This window comes from Bos grunniens, chromosome 7, assembly GCF_055505025.1.
Source record: "Bos grunniens cultivar Pamir isolate PY7600 chromosome 7, Bosgru_T2T1.0, whole genome shotgun sequence".
Classification (NCBI taxonomy): Eukaryota; Metazoa; Chordata; class Mammalia; order Artiodactyla; family Bovidae; genus Bos; species Bos grunniens.
Window position 1 is genome coordinate 32697718 of NC_141171.1, and position 21550 is coordinate 32719267.

The 21550-nt window shown below is 36.8% G+C and overlaps 1 protein-coding gene across 11 annotated transcripts in view; it reads right to left on the bottom strand.

The window, feature by feature from the left end:
• Nucleotides 1–21550, bottom strand: part of LOC147369013 (uncharacterized) — a 284030-nt gene that overhangs the window by 232684 nt on the left and 29796 nt on the right. The window contains exon 1 of one of the 11 annotated variants that reach the window (XR_015167085.1): nt 5613–5868. The exons of the other annotated variants lie outside the window; for them this stretch is intronic. The gene's annotated coding sequence lies outside the window, so the exon portion shown is untranslated. Of the gene's footprint in view, nt 1–5612; nt 5869–21550 lie in introns of those variants that run through there. 11 annotated transcript variants of the gene reach the window in all.

A 21550-nucleotide genomic window follows, 5' to 3' on the forward strand; every position in this document is an offset into this window, starting at 1 on the left:
TGAGACTCACGTCCATCGAGTCAGTGATGCCATCCAGTCATCTCATCCTCTGTCGTCCCCTTCTTCTCCTGCCCCCAGTCCCTCCCAGCATCAGAGTCTTTTCCAATGAGTCAATTCTTCGCATGAGGTGGCCAAAGCACTAGAGTTTCAGCTTTAGCATCATTCCTTCCAAAGAAATCCCAGGGCTGATCTCCTTCAGAATGGACTGGTTGGATCTCCTTGCACTCCAAGGGACTCTCAAGAGTCTGCTCCAACACCACAGTTCCAAAGCATCAATTCTTCGGCTCTCAGCCTTCTTCACAGTCCAACTCTCATATCCATACATGACCACAGGAAAAACCATAGCCTTGACTAGACAGACCTTTGTTGACAAAGTAATGTCTCTGCTTTTGAATACACTATCTAAGTTGGTCATAACTTTCCTTCCAAGGAGTAAGCGTCTTTTAATTTCATGGCTGCAGTCACCATCTGCAGTGATTTTGGAGCCCCCAAAAATAAAGTCTGACACTGTTTTCACTGTTTCCCCATCTATATCCCATGAAGTGATGGGACCGGATGCCATGATCTTCGTTTTCTGAATATTGAGCTTTAAGCCAATCTTTTCACTCTCCACTTTCACTTTCATCAAGAGGCTTTTTAGTTCCTCTTCACTTTCTGCCGTAAGGGTGGTGTAATCTGCATATCTGAGGTTATTGATATTTCTCCCGGCAATCTTGATTCTAGCTTGTGCTTCTTCCAGTCCAGAGTTTCTCATGATGTACTCAGTTCCCTACAGTTCAGTTCAGTCACTCAGTCATGTCCGACTTTTTGCAACTCCATGAATTGCAGCATGCCAGGCCTCCTTGTCCATCACCAACTCTCAGAGTTCACTCTGCATATAGTTAAATAAACAGGATGACAATATACAGCCTTGACGTACTCCTTTTCCTATTTGGAACCAGTCTGTTGTTCCATGTCCAGTTCTAATTGTTGCTTCCTGACTTGCATACAGATTTCTCAAGAGGCAGGTCAGGTGGTCTGGTATTCCCATCTCTTGAAGAATTTTCCACAGTTTATTGTGATCCACACAGTCAAAGGCTTTGACATAGTCAATAAAGCAGAAATAGATGTTTTTCTGGAACTCTCTTGCTTTTTCCATGATCCAGCGGATGTTGGCAATTTGATCTCTGGTTCCTCTGCTAAAACCAGCTGGAACATCAGGAAGTTCACGGTTCACATATTGCTGAAGCCTGGCTTGGAGAATTTTGAGCATTACTTTACTAGCATGTGAGATGAGTGCAATTGTGCAGTAGTTTGAGCATTCTTTGGCATTGCCTTTCTTTGGGATTGGAATGAAAACTGACCTTTCCCAGTCCTTTGGTCACTGCTGAGTTTTCCAAATTTGCTGGCATATTGAGTGCAGCACTTTCACAGCATCATCTTTCAGGATTTGAAAGAGCTCAATGGGAATTCCATCACCTCCACTAGCTTTGTTCATAGTGCTGCTTTCTAAGGCCCACTTGACTTCATATTCTAGGATGTCTGGCTCTAGGTCAGTGATCACATCATTGTGATTATCTGGGTCATTAAGATCTTTTTTGTACAGTTCTGTGTATTCTTGCCACCTCTTCTTAATATCTTCTGCTTCTGTTAGTCCCATACCATTTCTGTCCTTTATCGAGCCCATCTTTGCATGAAATATTCCCTTGGTATCTCTAATTTTCTTGAAGAGATCTCTAGTCTTTCCCATTCTGTTGTTTTCCTCTATTTCTTTGCATTGATTGCTGAAGAAGGCTTTCTTATCTCTTCTTGCTATTCTTTGGAACTCTACATTTAGATGCTTATATCTTTCCTTTTCTCCTTTGCATTTCACTTCTCTTCTTTTCACAGCTACTTGTAAGGCCTCCTCAGACAGCCATTTTGCTTTTTTGTATTTCTTTTCCATGGGGATGGTCTTGATCCCTGTCTCCTGTCCAATGTCATGAACCTCAGTCCATAGTTCATCAGGCACTCTATCTATCAGATCTAGGCCCTTAAATCTATTTCTCACTTCCACTATATAATCATAAGGGATTTCATTTAGGTGATACCTGAATGGTCTAGTGGTTTTCTCTACTTTCTTCAATTTAAGTCTGAATTTGGTAATAAGGAGTTCATGATCTGAGCCATAGTCAGCTCCCAGTCTTGTTTTTGTTGACTTTATAGAGCTTCTCCATCTTTGGCTGCAAAGAACATTATCAATCTGATTTCAGTGTTGACCATCTGGTGATGTGTAGAGTCTTCTCTTGTGTTTTTGGAAGAGGGTGTTTGCTATGACCAGTGCATTTTCTTGGCAAAACTCTATTAGTCTTTGCCCTGCTTCATTCCGTATTCCAAGGCCAAATTTGCCTGTTACTCCAGGTGTTACTTGACTTCCTACTTTTGCATTCCAGTCCCTTATAATGAAAAGGACATCTTTTTTGGGTGTTAGTTCTAAAAGGTCTTGTAGGTATTCATAGAACCATTCATCTTCAGCTTCTTCAGCGTTATTGGTTGGGGCATACACTTGGATTACTGTGATATTGAATAGTTTGCCTTGGAAACAAACAGAGATCATTCTGTCATTTTTGAGATTGCATACAAGTACTGCATTACGGACTCTTTTGTTGATCATAATGGCTACTTCATTTCTTCTGAGGGATTCCTGTCTGCAGTAGTAAATATAATGATCATCTGAGTTAAATTCACCCATTCCAGTCCATTTGAGTTTGCTGATTCCTAGAATGTTGACATTCACTCTTGCCATCTCTTGTTTGATCACTTCCAATTTGCCTTGATTCATGGACCTGACATTCCAGGTTCCTATGCAGTATTGCTCTTTACAGCATTGGACCTTGCTTCTATCCAATATCAAATTAAATTACCTATAAATCTAATTTGATTTTCTTTGTCTAAAACTATGAGTCAGAAAATATTTTTTGCAAAAGATTATATTGGATTGGGCTTCCTTGTTGGCACTAGTGGAAAAGAACCTGCCTGCCAATGCAGGAGACATAAGAGATGCGGGTTCAATCCCTGGGTTGGGAAGATTCCCTGGAGGAGGACATGGCAACCCACTCCAGTATTCTTGCCTGGAGAATCTCATGAACAGAGAAGCTTGGGAGGCTACAGTCCATAGGGTCACACAGAGTTGGACACGACTGATAATGATTACAATCAATTTTTAGGAATACTCTTTACTAAGAAAAAAAAATATCTATGTATAGTGTTACTATATTTGATGTGCTTCTCTGACAGCTGTGAAGATGAATAAAATCCTCATGGCTTCTCTATACTGGGGCATATCTGCTCCTGATTGACTCCAGGGGTGAGAAAATAGTACTGATTCCTGCCAGATGTTCCAGAAAGCAATTCTGAGCACTGAGGAGCCTGTCCTTCCATCCAGGCCTGTCTGGAGAGCACATAGGAAAGATTAGTACAAGGCAGGGGAAGACAGCAGAATGCTCAAGGATCCTCAGGGAGTGTGAGGAGGCTTGCCTCACTTGCTGTGTCATTTAGCAACCGTAGCAAGCCAGGCCTTGTCATCTTGAAAAAGGCATCTCACTCCACAGCAACAGAATTATAAACTCCCTGCCATTCTCAATAATAGGAAGAGTGAGTGGTTGAGAGGCTGCTCTTTAATCTGATAGACATCACCACCTGTTATTTACCTAATGCCAAAGGAACTCTCTAGTCCATGTTTTTAAAAGCCCTTGAGGGCTGGTTTACAGTGACTGGAGTGACAAATTTATTCTGTTAGTAACAGACCCTGGACACCTGGAAAGTGCCTTTGGAGAAGTGTGAGCCAGCATTTTCCTTACAAAGGTAGAATTAAATTTCAAGATATATATCTTTTTTTTTTTTTTTTCTGTTAACAGATGATGTGATCATCTGTAAAGTACATTTAGTCATTGAGGAGTTCCATTACTACACTTCTCATTAAAAATAGTACTCTAGGTGTAGTGTGTATTTAAACCTTATTTTTTGTGCTAAACACAAAGTTTCAATATCCATGCTCTAGTACTCTTGCCTGGAAAATCCCATGGATGGAGGAGCCTGGTGGGCTGCAGTCCATGGGGTCGCTAAGAGTCAGACATGACTGAGCGACTTCACTTTCAGTTTTCACTTTCATGCATTGGAGAAGGAAATGGCAACTCACTCCAGTGTTCTTGCCTGGAGAATCCCAGGGACAGGGGAGCCTGGTGGGCTGCCGTCTATGGGGTCACACAGAGTCGGACACGACTGAAGCGACTTAGCGGCAGCAGCAGCAGCAGAATCATGAGAAAAAAAAAATACAAACTCTGAAGATATATTTTTAAGATGCCCCATGTATTTAATAAAATATGTCCCATGTGTTGTAAATTATATTTTCAGATCTTCTGTAGTCAAATCCTCTCTGCTCCATATCAAAGCAGTGAAATCATTTTGAAGAAGCCAAGTCCCTGACATAACTTGAAACATTATCTTAATGCTCACAGATAAAATCCTTAGATACTCAGCCTTTTAAGTTTAGTATTAAAGGCTCGCTTTGTCTCTGACTAAATAAGAAACCTAAGTTCATTTTTACAAAAGATACATATCTGCAAGAAATTCATTTAAAATATGTAAAACTCATTTAAAATATATTAAAATATTTTTTAAAATTATCACCCCCAGGCCAGGCCTCATCTTCAGCCAGTGTCAGTTAATTCTACCCACTCACTCAGCTGAGAATCTGTAAAACTTTTAGTTTCTATTTGATTCTAATTTACTAGTCACAGAAAATAATGGCAAAATACAATAACTACAACATTATCCACTTATATCCACTTACATCACTTCTTATGCAGCAGAGACCATTAGCTTAAAAAGAGCATTTTGTATTTAAAAGCATGTAGTAAGGGTAGATTTGCATATGGAAGAGCTCATGGGCTCTACCCTTGACTCATTCATATTATCAGCTCCTGGCCTCCTCTTTGGCCAACGCCAATTAATTCTACCCATATACTCAGCTAAGAATCTGTGATGGTGAGAGAACTAAAGTAAGACAAAGGGACTTTGGAGAAGAAAAATGTCTAGTAAGAAAACTGATGGTCTCCCTGCACAGTGAATGATAGTCCTCCTTCTCCAGCTTCTCCTTGAAACTTGCAGAAAAGCCAATATAAGGAATTTGGAATTGACAGGCACACACTGCTATATTTATAGATAAACAAGGACCTACTGTAAAAAAATAAATAAAAATTTTAAAAGACAAAATTCAGAAGCTTTTTCCATAAATGTTATGTAAGAGATATAGTTGAAAGATGTTCTCAAAATAGCTACAGGCCGAGACAAAAATATCAAAAATATTTTTTACAGCGCATGATTGAGTTGGTGGGCAACTAAGAGAAATACTAGAGTACTGAAACCATGAGAAAATAGGAACTCCAAGACAGCAGGGGAGCTAGCATTCATTCCAGAGAACCTAGGATTTGGACTTAATAGGACTAAAACTTTACCATAAGCCAGGAAATAGACTCTGACACACCCAAAAAAGTTTACCCAGCTAAAGAATTCATGATGAAGCACAGATCTGCAGAGATAACTATGTCACGGAGTAAAATCAAAGTCAATTTACAGATAATGGATATACTCACTTGTTTCAGATTTAGCCCGAATGCTGCTGCTGCTGCTGCTAAGTCGCTTCAGTCGTGTCCAACTCTGTGCGACCCCGTAGATGGCAGCCCGCCAGGCTCCCCCATCCCTGGGATTCTCCAGGCAAGAACACTGGAGTGGGTTGCCATTTCCTTCTCCAATGCATGAAAGTGAAAAGTGAAAGTGAAGTCGTTCAGTCGTGTCCGACTCTTCGCAACCCCAGGGACTGCAGCCTACCAGGCTCCTCCGTCCATGGGATTTTCCAGGCAAGAGTGCTAGAGTGGGGTGCCACTGCCTTCTCCTTAGCCCAAATAGAGCACAGCAAAAGGGGAAAAAAATGTAACCACAAATTCACTAGCATTCTCTTAGGAGCTAAAATTCTCTTCATATGTATTTAAAGCAACAGAAACAACACAGGTCAAAAGAGAGTAATAAAAGCCAATACAGAGAGGATGGAACAATTTCAACTGATCTATGTTGGCAGTGTCCTTAGGTAGTTGGCAGAAATGCAAATCACATTTGGAGAAATGGACCTTGAATCCTAAAACAATCTACACATATTAAGTTTGAGACCAGATAAGTTCAGATCATGAGCTCAGTTCAGTTCAGTTGCTCAGTCATATGCGACTCTTCACGATCCCATGGACCACAGCACACCAGGCCTCCCTGTCCATCACCAACTCCCGGAGTCTACTTAAACTCATCTCCATTGAGTTGGTGATGCCATCCAACCATCTCATCCTCTGTCGTCCCCTTCTCCTGCCTTCAATCTTTCCCAGCATCAGTGTCTTTTCAAATGAGTCAGCTTTTTGCATCAGGTGGCCAAAGTATTGGAATTTCAGCTTCAACATCAGTCCTTCCAATGAACACTCAGGAATGATCTCCTTTAGGATGGACTAGTTGGATCTCCTTGCAGTAAAAGGGACTCTCAGAAACTGTCAAAAATTAGTAAACATGTAAAGAAACACAGCTGACACAATATTAGCAAAACAAATATCAGATTTTTATGTAGGAAACTGCATATATATTGAAATGATCAGATATATCTTTTAAAAGACTTTTACATATGGTAAGAAAAATAAAAGATTCAGAATGTTTGTATTGCACCAAAAGAATAAGCATCAAAAATAAGCAATCTAATTTGAGAAAGAACCCAAAGGAAATTGTAAAAATTAAATATGTAATATTTAAATTAGAAATCCAATGAACTAGGAAGTAGCACAGGACAAGCAACTTAGAATACCTGTGAATTTCTTAACAAATCTGAAATTATCCAGATAAAGGCACAAAGAGAGATGAAACCGAATAAGAGAAGGAAAATGATCTGAGATAAAGTTTGAGACATCTACCATGTGTCTAATAAGGTTTTCAGAAGGGAAAATAAAAAGGATGGGAACGAAGCAGTATTTAGAATAATATCTGAAATATGCTTAGAATTGCTGAAAGTCTGCTAAATCCCAAATGAGATAATAAAAACCTAGTTTGAAATAAAACCAAAAACACTAAATGTAGAGAGAAAACATTAAATTCTATCAGAAAGACAATCCACAAAATGAGAAGTTGGCTAATACAGATATTCTAAAGTAAAACAGAAAGCTATCATACACAGGACTGCCACCTCAAATACAATCTTCAGTACAAAACTACATTCCCAGTGAAGCAATTTCAGAAATGACAATAAGGAAACTACATCTTTAGATCAACAAAAGTTAAGGAAGTTTACTACCAAGAGATCCCAGCTACAAGAGGTTCCAAATTTGTAAAGAAGAAAAATCATTTGATAAAGTTCTGAGGTACAGAAAGAGCCAAAAAACTATATCCAAGGAAACTGACAGTAAAGGATATTTAAAAAGCAAGACAGAAGTAAAATATAAAACAAGCATTCCTAGACAAAAGTCTATTATAGATTAAATAAAACAAGTGAGTGATCAGAGTTAAAGCTTTCATAGGGCCTATATATTTTAAGATTTTAAATATATTGATCAAATTGAGACATGGTTAAGTGTCTAACTTTAAAAGCTAAATTACAATTCATATTTAAATCTAAACTTAATTAAAATTGATAAAATTTGCCTTATTTTTCAAAATAATGATTTTAGATATCATAGAAGCAAAGAATAATATTTGCAGTTTTTATTAGAGTAGCATTCATATATTGATGTTTTTAAAAATAAATGTATAAAAAAGTTTTATTAAACTATGATTTCCTTTAATTTGTTAATATGACTGATTATATTATATAAGCCTATACCAGGAATATCTTTTTTAGGCTAAAATTTGCTTCATTATTTTCATAATATATCCACACATGTATATAAAGCTATGTTGTAGTTTAATTGCCCGTATAAGTATGGGTTTATTTCTGGACTCTATCTTTTTACACTGCCTTATGTGTCTGTGTTTATGTCAGTTCCATTTGATCACTGTAGGTTTGAAGTATAGTTTGAAATTAGGGAGTGTGACACCTCCAGGTATCTTCTTTCTCAAGATTCTTTTGACTACTCAGGATTCTTTGTGCTTCCATAAAAATTTTAGAATTTCTTGTTCCAGGTCTCTGAAAAATGCCAGTGGTATTTTGGGAGGAATTGCACTGAATGTGTAGATTGTCTTGGGCAGTATGGTCATTTTAACAATATTAATTCTTCCAATCCATGAATGTAATATATTTTTCCATTTGTTTGTTTAATCTTCAATTTCTTTCATTAGTATCATATAGCTTTCTATGTTTTTAACCTCCTTACAGGTTTTTAACTTCCTTACTTAAATGTCAGTTCATTCGCTCAGTTGTGTCTAACTCTTTGCAACCCTATGGACTGCAGCACACCAGGCTTTCCTGTCCATCACCAACTCCCAGAGTTTACTCAAAATCATTTCCATAGAGTTGGTGATGCCATCCAACCATCTCATCCTCTGTTGGCCCCTTCTTCTCCTGACTTCAATCTTTCCAGCATCAGGGACTTTTCCAATGAGTCAGTTCTTCACATCAGGTGGCCAAAGTATTGGAGTTTCAGCTTCAGTATCAGTCTTTCAATGAATATTCAGGACTGATTTCCTTTAGGATGGACTGGTTGGATCTCCTTGCATACAAAGGGACTCTCAAGATTCTTGTCCAACACCACAGTTCAAAAGCATCAATTCTTCGGTGCTCAGTTTTCTTTATAGTCCAACTCTCACATTCATACATGACTACTGGAAAAACCCATAGCTTGATTATATGGACCTTTGTCGGTAAAGTAATGTCTCTACTTTTTAATATGCTGTCTAGGTTGGTCATAGCTTTTCTCCCAAGGAGCAAGCGTCTTTTAATTTCATGGCTGCATTCACCATACGCAGTGACTTTGGAGCTCAAGAAGATGAAGTCTGTCTTTGTTTTCATTGTTTTCTCATCTGTTTGCCATGAAGTAATGGGACCAGATGCCATGATATTTGTTTTTGAATGTTGAGTTTTAAGCCAACTTTTTCACTCTCCTCTTTTACTTTCACAAAGAGGTTCTTTAGTTTCTCTTCACTTTCTGCCCTAAGAGCAGTGTCGTATGAGTACCTGAGGTTACTGATATTTCTCCCTATAATCTTGATGACATTTATATTACCTCATTTAGCACTTACAGTAATTCCATAAGTATGTCCTATTTTATCCCCATTTTACAGATGAGGAAACTCAAAGAGATTCACTAGCTTATGCAGATGTTTTAGGTTCAGACTTTGAAATGTGATTAGCCAGTGATATTTTGGCTAATTTATACTGAATCACTAATTTATACTGAATCCCACCACACACATACACTTTATAGACACTTATACACACACATTCTTTCTTTCCCTCAAACACATACAAACACAGATTCACACACAACGTCTCTATAGCCCAAACAATCATCTACTTTTTGTTAAGTACTAATTTTAACATTGTTCAGCTATGTAACCTCAAATGAAATGTGTATTATCAATGCATTTTCTGGGACTTCAGCCAAAATATGACATAAACATCGTGTTAAAGAGCCTTAATTAACTATTTAGGTAGAAAAAGTACAAACATCTGCAGAGTTTGTTTTACTAATGCTATTCTTAAATCAGATCATTTATTGACAATGAAGAAAAAGATATCCATACAAGGGATATATCATCTTGCATTTGAGACCTACAATCAGAAAAATCATGTGTTGACTCAAATAATCATCACTGCTAACATATGCAGTAATAGCATATATAGGGCAAACCACTGTGCCAAGTTTCCAAGTAAACAAAATATTTTCTGAAATAATGAGTGCAAAATATCATACATATAATAGCTTTGTATAATTGCTAGTCATTAAATATTTGTTTTGAATCGCATCTGAATGTATATTACCAAGAAAATTTAGCCCCAGGAAATATCAAGAACAAGTTTATCCATGCAACATTTGAAAATTTCCCTCATATGCATTAGCCTCATTATCACACATCATTCTCCATGTTAAAGAACTTATGTTTTATTCTTTAGTCAAAGTCTCTACCATTTCTCATTCATCTCTGAATTTAATTCAGTCAAGTATTCAGGACAGCATTGGCTTTTAACATAGAATATGTCTATATCATCCTGAAAAAGATTGAATTATGCCAGTGAAACTATTTTTTTATTCAATAATAACAGTTAAATCACATTTTAACACCATATTATTTTATGTTTCTGCCCTTTTAGAGTATATGATTTACTCACTTTCATTGTCATTTAGATTAGATCTAACTATACCCTGAACATTTGATAGCTCTTGTAAATATCTTTAGAACTAGTGCAGACTAAATGGATAACAAATTAATAAAATATTCTAACTTGTAGAAACTGTCTTCAAGAGTTGATTTTACTATTTTCTGTTTGAACATTTAGAATAATGGAACATATGCATTCATATTCTATAATTAAATATAATTTTAGAATACTCATCCACAACCTCAAAACTGGAAAAGAAGGTGTGGGAAAATTTTGAGCCATCAGTAGACAATCTTAACTAGTATGGTTAGTGCCTGTGTGCATGTCCTCTTTGAGGAAGGAAAAAATCTATTTCATTTGTGTAGATTATACACACTGAATACAGTTGAAAGCAAATGATTTTTAAACTAACTAAACCTCCTTATAAGTCTTTGAATTTCTCCCTAATTTATTTCAAAGAGAAAAAACCTTTTATATCTTATATCTGACTCATTATATTTTAGACATCAGCTTAAATGATCTCTCTTAGGAGGAGGTTTATAATCTTATAATCCAATTTTATAATACAGTGTGAAGGAGTTTTCCAGAAGGTCACTCAGTCATGTCAACTCTTTGACCCCATGGACTATACAGTCCATGGAATTCTCCAGGCCAGAACACTGGAATGGATAGCCTTTCCCTTCTCCAGGAGATCTTCCCAATCCAGGGATCGAACTCAGGTCTCCCATGTTGCAGGTGGATTCTCTACCAGCTGAGCCACAAGGGAAGCCCCATTAACTGTCAAATTACCCTAATTAAAAAATTCCTGTATATAATTTAGGGGATTCCCCAGTGGCTAGTGGTGAACAATCCACCTACTGATGCTGCAGATGCAGGAGACACAGGTTTGGTTGGGAAGATCTCCTGGAGGAGGAAATGGCAATACACTCCAGTTTTCTTGCCTGGGAAATCCCATGGAGAGAGGAGCCTGGTGGGCTATAGACCATGGGATCACAAAGAGTCAGACATGATTTAGTGACTGAACAACAACAACAATATATAACATTTCTATCTGATCTAAAATTTTTATTTGTATGATTACTGTGTTATTCTATCTTCTGAAATGTAAGCTGCAAGAGAGAAAGGACACTTCTTCTATATCACTATTTCCTCAATGCTGAAAGAATACAAAACTAATCGGATCTCACTACCAGTGAGAGTGAACAAGAAAATGCTGATTAATTCCATGTCTGTACTATTCCAGACTGGAATAGATGTTGCTTGGAATATAATTTCATCACTGTCTTTATCTATTTTCTTGGAAATACAAACTCTGGCTTTTTTTGGTTAGGCTAAAATTCCTCTGCCATAAATCACTATTGATGTGGCTGTTACTTAGATCTCACATTTACTCTAAAAAAAAAAAAAAAAAAATTAACAGGAAAAAACACCTTTGACCACTCTGTTCAATTACTTGGCATCTTTTCATACTTTCCTCATTTTCAATGGCTTAAAACACATTTATATATCTCCAATTATCTGCTACTTGGAAGAGAAAAGAGAAAGCTGAAGACAAGCTACATTGGAAGTTATCTGGCATCTGAGTGCTATTTAGACTATGAACTCTACTTTTAGTTAGAAAATATTTTAAAGGCCAGCATTACACAACTTCACAACTTTGAAGTTTTTAAAAGATCAGTAAGCAATAGTGATACTATAAAGGTATTACTTGTATGTTGTTTACTCTGCACTAAAACTCTTCAAAGTGTCTTATAAACATTAACTTATTTTAATATCAATAGCTATCCTATGAAGTTGGTATAATTTGCACATCCATTTTAGAGATAAACAACTTAAAAAACAGAGAAGAAATATAATCCACCAAGTGTTAAACAATTAATGTCTGATATAATCTGAATCCAGGATCTGTGGATTTAGCAGAATAGAAGAGATATGATGGAACACCTTCATCCAATTATACAAACAAATTTTATACCAACATCATGAAATCCTGTTTAGAGTATCCAGCATTTGTCATTATTTTGGCTTAAAATTTAAATGTCTTTTTTTTTGGGGGAAAAAAAAAAACATTTTCATAATGAAAGCATTATTGAAATCAATTTATGCAAGACATATTACAGTCATCCTGAATTAATGTATCAGTAATATTTTATGTAAGGAAATATATATGAAATAACACTAAAGAGAATAATAAATCTGGCCGGATACTTGAGATGTTTTATAATGTTAACACTGAAATTCTCACAGTTCAGGTGGAATATTGCAAAAGAAAAACAAAAATTAAAAAAGAAATTTTACTAATTAACAGTATTCATTTGGCATAGCAGACTATGTTCAGCTGGCAAGTCACATCTCTGCAAATTTGAATAGCATGTTCAGTAGGTAGGTATTGGAAGCAGAATTAAAATAAGAGGCCATATATTCTTTTGACAGCACTCGACATGTGAGGGCTTCTTCAAATTATCAAACTACATGCCTTCTGTAAACCATCATTCAAACTTACTGGGTTATTATTTTGTTGACCCATCATTCTAAATAGGGCACAGGGACTAACAGCTGAAAAGTACTTAACTTCTCAGAACATATCTGCATTTTGACAGAGGCCATGACTTATCTATATTAAAAGAGTAAATACATGGGCAGTTAGGTGTTTAAGCTGGAGAAGGCAATGGCACCCCACTCCAGTACTCTTGCCTGGAAAATCCCATGGACGGAGGAGCCTGGTAGGCTGTAGTCCATGGGGTCGCTAAGAGTTCGACTCGACTGAGCGACTTCACTTTCACTTTTCACTTTCATGCACTGGAGAAGGAAATGGCAACCCACTCCAGTGTTCTTGCCTGGAGAATCCCAGGGACGGGGGAGCCTGGTGGGCTGCCGTCTCTGGGGTCGCACAGAGTTGGACACGACTGAAGCGACTTAGCAGCAGCAGTAGCAGTAGCAGATATTTAAGCAAATGGGATATTTATTGGACATAAAGGCTTTGTGACCTTCAGATTACTAATCTGAGTCAACTGCCTCCAATATCTCCATGATAAATTCAATAAAAAAAAATTACCTGTGATTTTAAAAGTGAGCAAGTAACTATTTTAGTATAATAAAGAGTAACAAGGTAATATTCATCTGGTCCATATTAGGATGTATATACATTCAAATTAAAATTGTCCAGCAAAATTGCAGTTCACTTCAGGTTATGATACAACCATAGAACTACGCTATTGTATTTTTTGTCCATGGCAGTTGAAAAGAAAGATATTTTAATCCTCAAATGCATTAGCCTCTTAACATAGACCAATAGTAACCTAGATATGTAAGACGGTTTAAGTTAATATATGTGGCTGTCTTCATAATCACATTTAAACTTTTTTATTTTTGTCATGATTATTCTACCCTCAGACTATTTGATTTGTTCTTTTGACATACTCCTAAAGGATGACATTTACATACAAATTTAGAAAGCTTCCTCATGAAAAGAAAAAGTAAATGCCAAAAGTCATATTGAAGCCTTTACTATTCATAGTCAAGTTCTTAATGAGCTCCTAGATATTTTATCTGAGAGATATTAGATAGATACCAGTCAACGATTGGCAAAACACAAAGGAATTTGGAAATACATGTTCAAATACTAATCTAAGTATTCCTGACATCATCAGAAAAGTTCTTTCATAATACTTCTAAGAAACAACTCAGCTTATGTAAAATAAATGTAAAGCAAATTACTTTCCTCTTATATAGTATTATATGAATCTTATTTTACAAATGAGGAAATCTTTGAGAAAATGTCACTGAGCAATGTTTAATATCTGAAATTTTTTGAATGTTATCCTTGAACAAGACTGAATATGCTGTGATCTTACCTGACTCCAGATCTTAACATATTGTGATTTAATTTTTAATCAATGTCTTCAGGTTCTTTTTTTATGACTATAAAACTCTAATTGATACATTTCCATGAACCACTAGGATGAAATGCAAAATTCAGGTAAGTTAAAATTATAAAATATAATCCTTTCTAAAAATGTGTAATTTTTAAACTTTTTAAAATTTGAAGTAACTTCAACTCAGGAAAAAAAAAAAAAAACTGCTAAAAGGCACAAAAGATTCCATTTATCTTGTCTTCATTCTTCAAATTTTATAATATAACAATGCTTGCTTTTCTGTTTTCTCTCCCCTTACCTCTTTTTCTCTCTATTAATCATTCCTGATATCAGTCAGTTTCATTAATCTTTGCAAAAGATGACCAAATCTTTGGCATTACTATGGTTCTCTATTGTTTCCTTGGTTTATTTATCTTTAATTACCTTTCTTCTGCTTTTGGATTTACTGTGTTGTTCTTTTCTAACTTAACATGGATGCTTAACTTATGAGTTTTTACCCTCTCTTTTATGTTAATAAAAAATTCAGACTTAAATTGAAGAAAGCAGAAAAACTACTAGACCATTCAGGTATGACCTAAACCAATTCAGGTATGACCTAAATCCCTTATGATTATACAATGGAAGTGACAAATAGATTCAAGGGATTAGATTTGATAGACGGACTGTCTGAAGAAATATGGACAGAGGAAGTTAGTGGTGACCAATACCATCCCCAAGAAAAAGAAATGCAAAAAGGCAAAAATGTTTGTCTTGAGGAGGACTTACAAATAGCTGAGAAAATAGAAGTAAAAGGCAAAGGAGAAAAGGTAAGATATATTCATCTGAATGTAGAGTTCCAAAGAATAGCAAGAGAGATAAGAAAGTGATCAATGCAAAAAATAGAGGAAAACAATAGAATAGGAAAGACTAGAGATCTCTTCAAGAAAATTAGAGATACCAAGGGAACATTACATGCTAAGATGGGAACAATAAAGGACAGAAATGCTATGGACCTAACAGAAGCAGAAGATATTAAGAATATTAAGATATTAAGAATATCTGTGTATACAGATACACAGAAGAACTGTACAAAAAAGATCTGTGTATGCAGAATACACAGAAGAACTGTACAAAAAAGATCTTCATGTCCCAGATAATTATGATTCTGTGATCACTGACCTAGAGCCAGACATCCTGGAATGTGAAGTCCAGTGGGCCTTAGGAAGCATCACTACAAACAAGGCTAGTGGAGGTGATGGAATTCCAGCTGAGCTATTTCAAATCCTAAAAGATGTACTCGATATGTCAGCAAATTTGGAAAATTCTGCAGTGACCACGGGACTGGAAAAAGTCAGATTTCATACCAATCCCAAAGAAAGGCAATGCCAAAGAATGCTCAAACTACTGCACAATAGTACTCATCTCACATGCTAGCAAAGTAATGCTCAAAATTCTCCAAGCGAGGCTTCAACAGTACATGAACTGAAAACTTCCAGTTGTTCAAGCTGGATGTAGAAAAGGCAGAAGAACCAGAGATCAAATTGCCAACATCAGTTGGATCATTGAAAAAGCAAGGGAGTTCCAGAAAAACTTCTGCTTTATTGACCATGCCAAGGCCTTTGACAGGTGTAGATTGCAACAAACTATGGACAATTCTTCAAAAGATGGGAATATCAGACCATCTTACCTGCCTCCTGAGAAACCTGTATGCAGGTCAAGAAGCAACAGTTAGAATGAGACATGGAATAACATACTGTTTCCAAATTGAGAAAGGAGTATGTCAAGTCTGTATATTGTCCCACTGCTTATTTAATTTTATGAAGAGTACATTATGTGAAATATCGGGCTGGATGAAGCACAAGCTGAGTCAAGATTGCTGGGAAAAATATCAATAACCTCATATATGCAGATGACACCACCATTATGGCAGAAAGCGAAGAGGAACTGAAGAGCCTTTTCATGAAAGTGAAAGAGGAGAGTGAAAAACCTGGCTTAAAACTCAACATTCAAAAAACAAAGATCATGCTTCCGGTTCCATTACTTCATGGCAAACAGATGGGGAAACAATGGAAACAGTGACAGACTTTATTTTCTTCAGCTCCAAAGTCACTGCCAATAGTGGCTGCAGCCATGAAATTGAAAGACATTTGCTCCTTGGAAGAAGAGCTATGACCAGCCTAGACAGCATTTTAAAAAGTAGAGCTATTACTTTGCTGACAAAGGTCCATCTAGTCAAAGCTATGGCCTTTCCAGTAGTCACGTATGGATATAAGAGTTGGACCATAGAGAAAGCTGTGCACTGAAGAATTGATGCTTCTGAACTGTGGTGTTGGAGAAAATTCTTGAGAGTTCCTTGGACTGCAAGGAGATCCAATCAATCCTAAAGGAAATCAGTCCTGAATATTCATTAGAAGGACTGATGCTGAAGACGAAATTTCAATAATTTGGCCACCTGATGCGAAGAACTGACTCACTAGAAAAGACCTGGATGCTGGGAAAGATTGAAGGCGGGAGGAGAAAGGGATGACAGAGGATGAGATGGTTGGATGGCATCACTGACTCCATGCACATGAGTTTGAGTAAGCTCCAGGATTTTGAGATAGACAGGGAAGCCGGGTGTGCTGCAGTCCATGGGGTCACAAAGAGTCGGATATGACTGAGTGACTGAACTGACCTCAATTAAAAATATGTATTATTTAGTTGTTGGGTGCAGTGACAAAGTTTTAATTGTATAATTCAAGTTGGCTACACTACTAATGAATTTTTTGTCTGCTCTACCTATTTGGTAATAAGAGATGTTTTAAGATGTATAATATGATAGTGAAATTGTCAAATTTCAATAATTCTATCAGTTTCTGCTTTGTTACCTTGAAACTATCTTGAAACCCTGAAAGTAAATTATAAATTTCCTATCTTCCTTCAAAATTTATTTTTAAAATATATACTATATCTATCACTGAGAAGCATTTACAAATGTAGCTAATATTGCACCCAGCATTTTTGGTAGTGCTATAATATGATGTTTCTTTGCTTTTGGACTTCAAACCCTGAGTACAGGAGAAGGCATTTCAATGGGTATATATTTATTCAGTGTTTTTGCATCCTATTTTCACAACTGAGATTTGCCTAAAATTTTTCTCATATTAACTTATTTTTGTTTGTTCTTAGTGCCAAAAAAAGTAACTTAATAAAATGATTTAAAATGCCTTCTCCCTTTCTCTTTGCTCTAAAATATTTTCTGTAATGTAGATACTATCATTCATTTGAAGTTTACAGTCTTGACTATACATAAAAACTTAATTAGTGTTGTCTGATTAAAACACTGGGGTGTATTTTTGTATATTTATCACTATCCACATCTTCTAGCATCTCAATCCTGGAAGACATTATAAAATGAGAATGGTATAGTTTCATTATAACTTTTTCATTTATGTGAATTTTATAATCATGATTTTTTTTCATTTGCTTATATATTTTAGGAGATTCTTAGGTTGCAATCATTATTTTTTTATAATTTTAACTTTCCCTTGGATTTTCATTTTTATTAATTTTTTTCCTTTTTATAGCTGGTAGTAACAGTGAAAAACATTTGGTAAATGCAAATAACAATTTCTTTTCATAATTCATATTTGCATCCATTTGTCATCTTGCTGCAGTACAATGTCAAAACTTTTAAAAAGTTCATGGATGGTGAACTGCCTCAGTCTTGAGAGATGTGAAAATATATCTGCAGTTTACTGTTTTGTTTGTTTAGCTAGGTTTGGGATTCCACAAGCAAAAATGTGTTTCTCTCAGCTCTGTGAAGTTTATTGCAATGGTAAAAGCATGAACATTGGGGTCAAGATGGCGGAGTCTAATCCCAGGACTGCCAGTTTCTAGTGGTGGGAGTCTTAGGTTACTAATTTTACTCCTCTCGGTCTTATGTTAACTATGGTGGTTTAGTCACTAAGTTGTGTCTGACTCTTATGACCCTATGTCCCTGGGATTCTCCAGGCAAGAATACTGGAATGGGTTGCCATTTCCTTCTCCAAAGGATCTTGGAGATTCCTTGAATCAAATCCAGGAATGAAACCCAGATCTCCTGCATTGCAGGCAGATTCCTTACCAACTGAGGTACGAGGGAGGCTCAAGACTGTGTCAGAGGCTATAACATTTAAGAACACAACAAGCTACCATGAATTATCAGCTCTATGAAGAATCCCTGAAAGAACTTATCATGTTCATTGTTGTTTTAAAAGGTTTCCTAGGTACACAAATTAGCCAAATCATCATGTAAGTATGATTTTTGCAGGTGAGAAGGTATACATTGTTTATGTAATTTCATAGCAAATCAAACAAGTGAAAACCAGAATTCTAAGTTTTTAGTTCACTACTAGGTCAATGCCTTCAACTCTCCAACTTGGATCAAAGTTCAGTTTCTTACACTTTACTTTCAGGGAAGGCAGGGGGTAAAACACACAAAAAACTCAATCCAGAATATAAGTGAAGTATAGCCTCCTGTCATTTTTATAATACAAATGACAAAAAGAAATGAATTTGAGGCAATTCCAAATCCTAAATTATATGTTTTCTTCCAGATTTCAATATGTTCTGGGTAAAGTTACCCACAGACAACATTCAAAGGTCCCTACGATAACTGTATATTGACTAATAGTGTTCCATGCTGTCTCCATTGTTCATACCATTGACATGTTACAGTAACTGGGCTATAGTAGGTTGAGGACCAGGTCTACTGAACTTGGGCCCTGTCCCACCCAGCTGCTGAGGAAGGGTGATCAGGCTGCAGTGTAGCCACTTCAAATTCCTCAGGTTCACCAACAGGATTATTCTGCTCCCATCATGTCCTGGTTTGCTGATCTAGCTGGAAAGGCAGAAGATCTTTTAAACAGAGTTGATCAAAGAGCTGCAACAGCTCTCCGTGGAAAAGAGAACACCAGAAACATCATTTATAGCAAAAATACTGACTATTCTGAACTTCACCAGCAAAATACAGACTCATCAGATGGATTTAAAGCTACTTATATTTCCTCAGCAGCTGATAACACTGGAAATCAAAAAGCCACCATCTTATCTGGGACTGCAAATGTAGAAGTAGGATCTAGGACTTTGGGGGAGACCTCCCATCCTGTTGGAAATGCATCTGCTCCTAGGCCTTCATCTCAGTTTGTTCAAAGAAAAACGTCAGAACCTGACAATGAGCTGTTATTTGATTTTCTTAATAGTTCCCAGAAGGAGCCTACTGGGAAAGTGGAAATCAAAAATGAAAGGGCCAAAACCCCTGTTTGGCAGAGTTCTCAGACATTCATCATCAGTTCTGTGAACATCAGTGTAACCACCATCAAAACAATTGAAAAAAATCCTTCTGGGGGCCAAAGCCACAGTAGTTAATTAGGCCTCTGTTTGTTTTAGAGCTAACCAAACTGGATGTGTCATCATAGCCTAAAATGTTCTGGTGGCATGTGTCATCCTGTGGGAGGATGAGAGGGGAGACACTTGTTTCCTCCCTGTTGGTGAAAGAGCAGACTCTCTGAAATGTGTGATATGTTCATACATTATGTGGTATGTTCTCCCTTGTTTATATGTTAACTGTAACATGTCAATATTTATTGTACCTCTCCCATAATGGTTTTGAGCAATAAATACATCCTTTGACTTTATTTATGCAGGCTCATCATTTAGCTTAGTAGGCTCATCTTTTAGAATTTCGGACACCATAAACTAGAGCTGTTATCCAGCTTTTGTTTTGTATTTTTGGAATACTCTCTGAAAACAGACTCTGAATTTTAAGAATTTATCATCTAAATTCATACAAACTAAAGATACCATTTTCATAGTTAGAGAGTAAAAGGAAAACGTAACATGTGGCTGACTGCCCAGTAACAGTTGGGCTTCCCTGGTGGCTCAGCAGTAAAGAACCCGCCTACCAATGCAGGAGACACATGTTTGATCCCTGGTTGAGAAGATTCACTGGAGAAGGAAATAGCTACCCACTCCAGTACTCTTGCCTGGGAAATCCCATGGACAGAGGAGCCTGGCAGGCTACACTCCATGGGGTTCCAAAGAATCAGACACTATGTAGCTTCTGAGTACCCGTGTACCCATAACAGTAACTATGCTTTTATTTGGAGTAATTCTCTTGCTATTGTATAATACATAATATTTTGATACATTATTTGATGATTTCATTGAGTTCTTTAGACTCATAATCAATTGTACATGGTCAGGGAGATCCCTCCTTTTCTTTTTTTAAAGTTCCCCACAGAATGCATGGACTGACAACATTTTAATAGGTAGGTACTCTGCATATCAGTGCTTCCCCTAAATAATTTATAGTCAGATTAAGATTCCAATTTAAGACAATTCCCTGAAGACCAGCATTCTTTCAAGGTCTGCTGCTTTTGTCATTAAATTTCAACAAACATGAATAAGATGGCATTATCTATTAAAAAGACTTATTTTTCTAGCTGCTGCTGCTGCTAAGTCACTTCAGTCGTGTCTGACTCTGTGTGACCCCATAGACGGCAGCCCACAAGGCTCCGCCGCCCCTGGGATTCTCCAGGCAAGAACACTGGAGTGGGTTGCCATTACCTTCTCCAATTCATGAAAGTGAAAAGTGAAAGTGAAGTCGCTCAGTCGTGTCCGACTCTTAGCGACCCCATGGACTGCAGCCTACCAGGCTCTCTGTCCATGGGATTTTCCAGGCAAGAGTACTGGAGTGGGTTGCCATTGCCTTCTCCAATTTTTCTAGCTAGATATCCATTATTTTTTGCAGTTAGAAAATAATCTAGTTTATTTCAACAACTTTTAATATAGTGGTAGAAGGAAAGAGAATGAGCTATGACTTGAATATATAGTGTGGGAAAAAACCAGAGGTTTGATAGAACACTGGTGTTTGATAAACCAAAACATTCACAGAATTAGTCTGTTGACTCAATGTACCTTATACATTTTATTCAGATGGTGTTCTGACTTTATTAATGAGAAGAAATTAGATGATATCTAAGAATGTGTACCAAATTATTAGCCATTTTGTATATGTGGTAAAGAATCCATCTGCCAATACAGGAGACATAGGAGACACGGGTTTAATCCCTGGGTCAGGAAGATTCCCTGGAGGAGAGCATGGCAATCCACTTTAGTATTCTCGCCTGGAGAATCCCATGGACAGAGAAGCCTGGTGGGTTACAGTCCATAGGGTCGCAAGGAGTTGGACACAACTGGGAATAGTGTAGAGGAAGTTACAATAATGAACAAGATGATTGAATAGAACCGTACTGGAATGTATTTCCTGTCTTCTGTGCATGCAAAGGGGAACAACACAACAATGAAAAAGTTCTGTTTGTTTATCCCTTAAGCACATTCATTTCCATACAAAGTAGACATCCTAGGTGAGGACTTC